Below are 8,056 nucleotides of genomic sequence, written 5' to 3'. Positions count from 1 at the left end.
GAGTGGGCACCCTTGTCTTGTTCCTGTTCTCAGAGGAATGACATTCATGTTTTCTCCATTGAGTATGAGGTTAGCTGTGGGTTTGGGATATACAGCCTTTCTTATGTTGAAGTAATTTACTTCTATCCCAATTTTGTTAAGAGTTTTTATCATAAATGGATGTTGGATCTTGTCAAGTGCTTTCTCTGGATCTATTCAGATGATCATGTGGTTTTTATTCCTCATTTTGTTAATGTGGTATATCACATCGATTGACTTGCAGATGTTGAACCATCCTTGTGTCACTGGTATAAATCCCACTTGATCATTGCGTATGATCTTTTTGATGTATTACTGTATTCAGGTTGCCAATATCTTGTTGAGGACTTTTGCATCTATGTTCATCAGCGATATTGGCCTGTAGTTTCCCTTTTTTGTGTTGTCCTTGTCAGGCTTTGGTATCAGGGCAATGTTGGCCTCATAGAATGTATTAGGAATAATTTCATCTTCCCTAATTTTTTGGAATAGCTTTAGAAGGGTAGGTATTAAATCCTCTCTGAAAGTTTGATAGAATTCTCCAGGGGACGTGTCTGGTCCTGGACTTTTATTTTTTGGGATGTTTTGATTATTGTTTCAATCTCTATACTTGTGATTGGTCTATTCAGATTCTCTATTTCTTCTTGATTCAGCTTTGGGAAGTTGTAAGAGTCTAAGGATTTATCCATTTCTTATAGAGTGTCCAACTTGTCGGTATATCATTTTCCATAGTATTCTCTTACACTCTTTTTTTTTCCTGTGGTATCTGTTGTAATTTCTCCTCTTTCATTTATAATTTTATTTATTTGAGCTCTCTCTCCTTCTCTTTTTCTGAGTCTGGCTAAGGGTTTCTTGATTTTATTTATCACCTCAAAAAACCAGCTCTTTGTTTCATTGATCCTTTCTACCATCTTTTTTGTTTCAATTTCATTTTATTTCTGATCTGATTTTTATTATTTGTCTCCTTCTGCTGAGTTTGGGCTTTATTTGTTCTTCTTTTTCTAATTCAGTTTGGTGTACTTTGAAATTGCTTACTTGGGATTTTTCTTGTTTGTTAAATTGAGGTTGTATTGAGAGAATTTTCCTCTCAGGACTGCTTTTGCTGCATCCCATATGAGTTGGTATGGTATGTTTTCATTTTCATTTGTCTTCAGATTTTTTTTGATTTCTCCTTTAATTTCTTCAATGATCTATTGGTTGTTCAATAGCATGTTGTTTAGTCTCCACATGTTTGTACCTTTCTCAGCATTTTGCTGATAGTTAATTTATAGTTTTGTAGCATTATGGTTGGAAAAGATGCTTGCTATTATTTCAAACTTCTTAAACTTATTGAGGTTTGGTTGTTTCCCAGCATATGGTCTATCCTTGAGAATGTTCCATGCACACTTGAGCAGAATGTATATTCTGTTGTTTTTTGATGGAGTGCTCTATACATATCAACTAAGTCCATCTGGTCTAGTTTTTCATTTAATTCCACTGTTTCCTTGTTGACTTTCTATATGGATGATCTACCCATTGATGTGAATGGAGTGTCCCCTACCATTATTGTGTTGTTGTTAAAATCTCCTTTTAGGTTTGTTAATAGTTGCTCTATGTACTTTGGTGCTCCTGTGTTGGTTGCATAGATATTTATAAGTATTACATCTTCTTGGTGGAATGTCCCTTTGATCATTCTATACTGACCCTGTTTGTCTCTCTTTACCTGTTTTATATTGAAGTCTACTTTGCCTGATATAAGTATGGCAACACTTGCTTTCTTTTGTTTGCCATTAGCTTGGAGTATTGTCTTCCATCCCTTCACTCTGAGCCCATGTTTGTCATTGGAGCTGAGATATGTTTCTTGGAGGCAGCACATCTTTGGGTCTTGTTCTTTAATCCATCTCGCCACTCTGTGTCTTTTTATTGGAGAATTAAATCCGTCTACATTTAGAGTGATTATTGATATATGAGGGCTTAATGTTGCCATTTTATCACTCATTTTCCAGTTGTCCTGCATTTCCTTTGTTTCTCATCCCAAGTACTTCAGACTACCAATTCAGTTGGGTAGTTTTCTATGCTATTTTTCTTAGTATTCTCCTTAGTCATTATTTGTGTCTCTGTTCTACTTATTTGTTTAATAGTTACCATGATATTTGTATGAAAAATCTCATAGATGGCATAGTCTATTTTCTGATAACCTCTTATTTCCTTAGACTAAGCCAATTCCATCCCTTTCCTCTTCACCTCCTAAATTGTTTTTCTCACATCTTATTCCATCTTATGTTGTGAGTTTGTGGTTAAAATGACAACATTATATTTATTTTTGGCGTTTTCCTTCCCTTTATCTTTAATGTTATTTTTAATTTTTTTTTTTTTTTGGAGAAAGATTAGTCCTGAGCTAACATCTGCCAATCCTCCTCTTTTGGTTGAGGAAGACTGGCCCTGAGCTAACATCCATGCCCATCTTCCTCTACTTTATATGTGGGATGCCTACCACAGCATGGCATGCCAAGCGGTGCCATGTCTACACCCAGGATCTGAACTGGTGAACCCCAGGCCACCAAAGCAGAGCATGTGAACTTAACCATTTCACCACCAGGCCAGCCCCTTAATGCTATATTTGAGTGTTTTCTAACCTGTTCTGATGGATAGCTCCAATTTTCTGATTTTGTCTACCTATTCATCTCCTTACTCAGGGCTTTGTAACCCTTTCTTCTTTTTTTTTCAGGTATGAGGGCCTTCTTGATGATTTCCTGGGGGTAGGGGGTCTTTTGGTGATGAACTCCCTTAGCTTTTGTTTATCTGGGAAAGTTTTTATTTCTCTATCATATCTGAAGGATATTTTCACTGGATAGAGTATTCTTGGCTGAACCTTTTGTCTTTCAGAGATTGGAATATATCATTCCACTCTCTCCTAGTCTGTAAGCTTTCTGCTGAGAAATCCACTGAAAGCCTGATAGGGGTTCTTTGTAACTTATTTTCTTCTCCCTTGCTGCCCTTAGTATTTATTCTGTGTCATTGACTTTTGCCAGCTTCACTACTATATGGCTTACAGTAGGTCTTTTTACATTGATATAGTTAGGAGATCTAATGGCTTCTTTCACTTGTATTTCCAGCTCCTTCACCAGATTTTGGAAGTTCTCTGCTATTATTTCTTTGAACATGCTTTCTGCTCCATTCTCATTCTCTTCTCTCTCTTGAATACCTATAATCCTTATGTTGTATTTCCTAATGAGTCAGATATTTCTCAGACAATTTCTTCATTTCTTTTTAGCCCTAGTTCCTTCTCCTCCTCCATTTGAAGCATTTCTATATTTCTGTCCTCAATATTGCTGATTCATTCCTCCATAATATCAGCTCTATTTTTCAAGGAATTCATATTCTTCTTTATTTCATCCTTTGTGTTTTTCATCTCCAATAATCCTGATTGGTCCTTCTTTATAGTTTCAATCTCTTTTGTGAAGTAACTCTTAAATTCATTGAACTATCTGTATTTTCTTGAGTTTTTTTATGACAGCTATTCTGAATTCTCTGTCATTAGGTTATAGATTTCTGTGCCTTTGGGATTTATTTTTGGGTACTTGTCATTTTCCTTCTGGTCTGGGGATTTAAGGTATTTTTTCATACTGCTAGACAGCATGGATTTGTGCTTCCGCATTGTGGTAGCATTTGATCCCCACTTCCACCTGCTGCTGCTGGGTTGGGGTCAAGAGCTGCATATTCTGAGCCTGCTGCAATCTGCAACTCAGCTCCCAGCTGCTGAACTGGGATGCTGGGCGGGGGGGGGGGGGGGGTGCTTTTTTTCTCCTGTGTAATCTCAGGGACTTCTCACCCTGCCCTTGATATCTGCTCTTCTGGGGTGTTAGCTTGATGAAGACAACCCTGTGATAGCTAGTCACCTGTGTGTGGGGCTTTCCTCCAGACTGTGAGACACCTTAGAGAGTGATGGTATTCCCAGGGAGGGCTGCCCCTTCCCCCTATTCTTCTTGGGGCTGCTTGCAGTCCCTGGGTCAATGCCCTTCAGGAGGAAGAGAATATTTCTCTTACCTCATTCCACTTCCTCAGGGGGCTCCAGCACCCCCACTTTCTGAGGTATGGCTGTGTGGGTCTCTCAAACGTCTTTTGTGTTGTGTGCATGTCCTCTGTTGGAATATGAATGTCCTTTTCATTGTACCTTAGAGGGGATAGTTTATTGGGAGAGCTCACTCCACCATGATGCTCTGATGAGAACTTTTAAGATCTACTCTCTTAGCCATTTTCAAATATGCAATACAATATTAACTATAGTCACCACATTGTGCATTACATCCTCTTGACTTACTTATTTTATTACTGGAAGTTTGTATCTTTTGACCCTCTTCACCCATTTTGCCTGTTTGCTAATATTTTGTTAATGATTTTTATATCTATAATTGTGAGGGATATTGATCTGTATTTTTCTTTTCTTATGATGTCTTTGAATGTTTTGGTATCAAGGTAATGCTGCCATCTTAGAATAAGTTGGGCAATTATCTCTTCTATTATCTAAAAATGTTTGTGTAAGAAGGATTTTTTTTCATTTAATTTTTCATAGACTTCACCGTTGAGACCAGTGGGACCTACAGTTTTCTCAGTGGGACAGTTTTTGATAATAAATTTAATTTCCTTAATAAATATATAATCAAGCCATTCAAATTTTTTGTTTTTCTGGTGTCGGTTTTAGTAAGTTGTATTTTCTAAGAAATTTGTCCATTTTGTCTGGTTTTTTAATGTGTTGGCAAAGAAAATGTTCATAGCATTTTTTTTATTATCCTTTTAATTTTGAAAGGATCTGTGGTTGATAATCTCTCCTTCATTCCTGATATTGGTGATTTGTGTGCTCTCTTTTTTTTCCCCTCATCAGTCTGGCTGAAAGTTTGTAATTTTGTTGATCTCTTCAAAGAATCTGCTTTTAACTTTGTTAATTTTCTCTATTGTCTGATCTCTTTCAATGATTTCTTCTCTTCTCTCTATAATTGCCTTACTTCTACTCACTTTGTGTTTACTTTGCTCTTCTTTTCCTAGTTTCTTAATGTAGGATCTTAGTCCTTGATTTTAAATCTTTCTTCTTTCTAATATAAGCATATAAGCCTATAGATTCCCTCTAAAGACTGTTTTCTTTGCATCCTCTTAGCTTTGATATGCTGCATTCATTGTCATTCAATTAAAAATATTTTCTAATTTCCTTGGTGATCTTGTCTTTGGCCCATGAATCATTTAGAAATGTGCTGTTTCATTTCCAGTTATTCATGGTTTTCCAAGCTGGCTTATTATTATTGACTTCTAGTTTAATTTTATTGTGGTCAGAGAAAACACTCTGTATGATTTAAATCCTATTTACTGAGACTTGTTTCATGGCCCAGCATATGATCTATCTTGGTGAATATACCATGTGTACTTGTAAAGAATGCATATTCTACATTTGTTGGATGTAATGTTCTATAAATATCAATTATATCAAAGTGGTCCACAGTGTTGTTCAGATGTTGTGTGGCTTTACTGAATTTTTTTTTTTTGGTCTAGTTCTTCTATCAATTTCTAGAAAAGGAGTGTTTATGCACAATACTATAATTGTGGAATTATTTTTCCTTTCGTTATATCAATTTTTGCTACATGTATTTTGAACTTCTATTATTAAAGGTGTATGTATTTATAATTGTTATGTCTGTCTGATGAACTGTGTCTTTTATCCTTATGAAATATCCTTGTTTACTTCTAGTAATATTCTTGTCTTTATTTCTATTCCATGTAATTTTTAAAATAGTCATTTCATTCTCCTTATGCTTACAGTTTGCACAGTATGCCTTTTTTTCCATCCATTTACTTTTAATCCTTCTGTGTCTTTATCCACAAGGTGTGTCTCTTTAGGTGGAATGAAGTAGTGTCTTGCTTTTTCATCCCTCTGTTAATATCTGTCATTTAATTGGAGTGATTATACTATTAACATTTAAAGTAATTATTAATATGTTTGGTTTTAGTCTACCATTATATTATTATGTTTTTTTTGGTTCCCTCTATGTCGTTTACACTGCTCCCACTTTCTTGCCTTCTCTTTGACTATTTGAATATATTTAGTATATTATTTTAATTTATCTATTGGCTTTTGGCTGTATTTCTTTTTCTAAGCAGTTGTTCAAGGGATTACAAAATGTAGACCTAGACTGGGCTCTGAAATTCTCCCCATACCGTCTAGCTCACAGAGTCTACTTTTTCTGGTTCCTGGCCAAAAAGACAAGGTTACTATTAGAGATTTAGGCACCAGCACTGCTGTAGCTATCTTGCCTTTCCATGAAGAAGGGTCTGCCCTGAAACCAAGCCTAAATAGAGGGATCAAAAAAAAAAAGGCAACTACAAATATAACATCATGTGGTCACTTCTTCAAGCTTTGGCTCCCCTCCAAAACCTGCCTCCTAGTGTTTACCTTCCAGATCTCAAGGAGTTTTTTTTTTTTTTTGTATTTTTTCCAGATTGTTTCATTGTAATCAGTAAGAGCAATAGGCTGTAGGAGTTTATACTACCAGCGGAGAACCAGAAATCTTTCTTCCATTTTCCATCATTCTATTAACTAGAACACACAATTGAGAAGTTTTCTTAAGAGAGGAAGAGTAATTACTAGCTGCATGAGTTCTTACCTATCTAAGGACGTCTCTGGCTTTTTTTTTTTTTTTTTGAGGAAGATTAGCCCTGAGCTAACATCTGCCGACAATCCTCCTCTTTTTTTTTTTCCCTACAGAAGACTGACCCTGAGCTAACATCCATGCCCATCTTCCTCTACTTTATATGTGGTATGCTTCTCACAGCATGGCTTGACATGCAGTGCATAGGTCCACACCTGGAATCAGAACCGGTGAACCTAGGGCCACTGAAGTGGAACGTGCAAACTTAACCACTTTGCCACTGGGCTGACCCCTGTCTCTGACATTTGAACACCCACAGCATTTGACAAAGTATAGAATTTGGGGATTATTTTCTTTCCTCCTTAAAACATTGTCAATATTACTCCATTGTCCTCTGATATTAAATATTGTGGGGGAATAATCTGAGGCCTGCCTAATGTTTTCATTTTTACATGTAACTTTTCTTTTCAACTTAGATTCTTAAGAAATTTTTTCTTCCTCTTTTGTGTTAAAAATTTTGCCATAATATTTCCAGATGTCTATTTTGTTAATTTTTCCAACAACAGAACAAAGTCTTTTCAAATTTTAAATTTAAGGTTTTATTTAGCTCTGGATGTTTTTTCCTCACTGCCAGACAATGCCATGTCCTTACTTTTCTCATTTAATTTATTGAAATAAAATTGCTATTATTTCTTTCCCTTATCTATCATCTTCCTGATCATTTTCTTCTCTTCATCTTTCTCCTCTGTATTCTGGATGTGTTCCACATTTGTTCTCTATATCATGACAGTTTTCTGCCTTTGACTGTCATGCTGTAATAACACTCTACCATATTTTGGGCTTCCTTGCATTATTTCCTTATATAAGCCAGCACACTATGCATTTCTGCCTTCACCTTAACTTCTTTCTTCTCATACTCACCTTTGTGTTATAGAGGTTTTATCTTTTTCATCTTTTGGGAGGATAACCAACAACTGCATTCTAAAACATGGTTCTGTCTTTTTGTGAAAAAATAATTTTCAGATATTTGCTCTTCTCAGAGTCCTCATGAAAGCATTTCCTTCTCCATATGTTGCGTTATCTTTGTAGAGTACCCATGGAGTTTTTCTGTTTACTTACTTTGAATATAGAGAGAGATACCTGGATTTTGGCAACAATGTGGAATGTCCTTAGCTCCTTTCACTGTCCTCTCCGGTGGTGGCAGCCTCCTCATTTCAGACCTAGACATGAATGTCAGATAAACCTGGACAGCCACTAACTTAATTAGTAAAGTCTAACCGCATTCATTCAGCATGAGTCTTCTGGCCTGAGACTGGATGTTCTCTGGATCTGACAGTTGGAGATCTCTAATTCTAAGTCAGATGTTTATAGCTTTTCTTTCAGTAAAATACAGTCCCTGGAGCATTAAGCCTTGTGTGAGCACTGCT

The sequence above is a fragment of the Equus asinus genome, chromosome 21 (genome assembly GCF_041296235.1).
Source record: "Equus asinus isolate D_3611 breed Donkey chromosome 21, EquAss-T2T_v2, whole genome shotgun sequence".
Classification (NCBI taxonomy): Eukaryota; Metazoa; Chordata; class Mammalia; order Perissodactyla; family Equidae; genus Equus; species Equus asinus.
The sequence above is the reverse complement of the archived record's forward strand: the minus strand, read 5'-3'. Positions refer to the sequence as shown.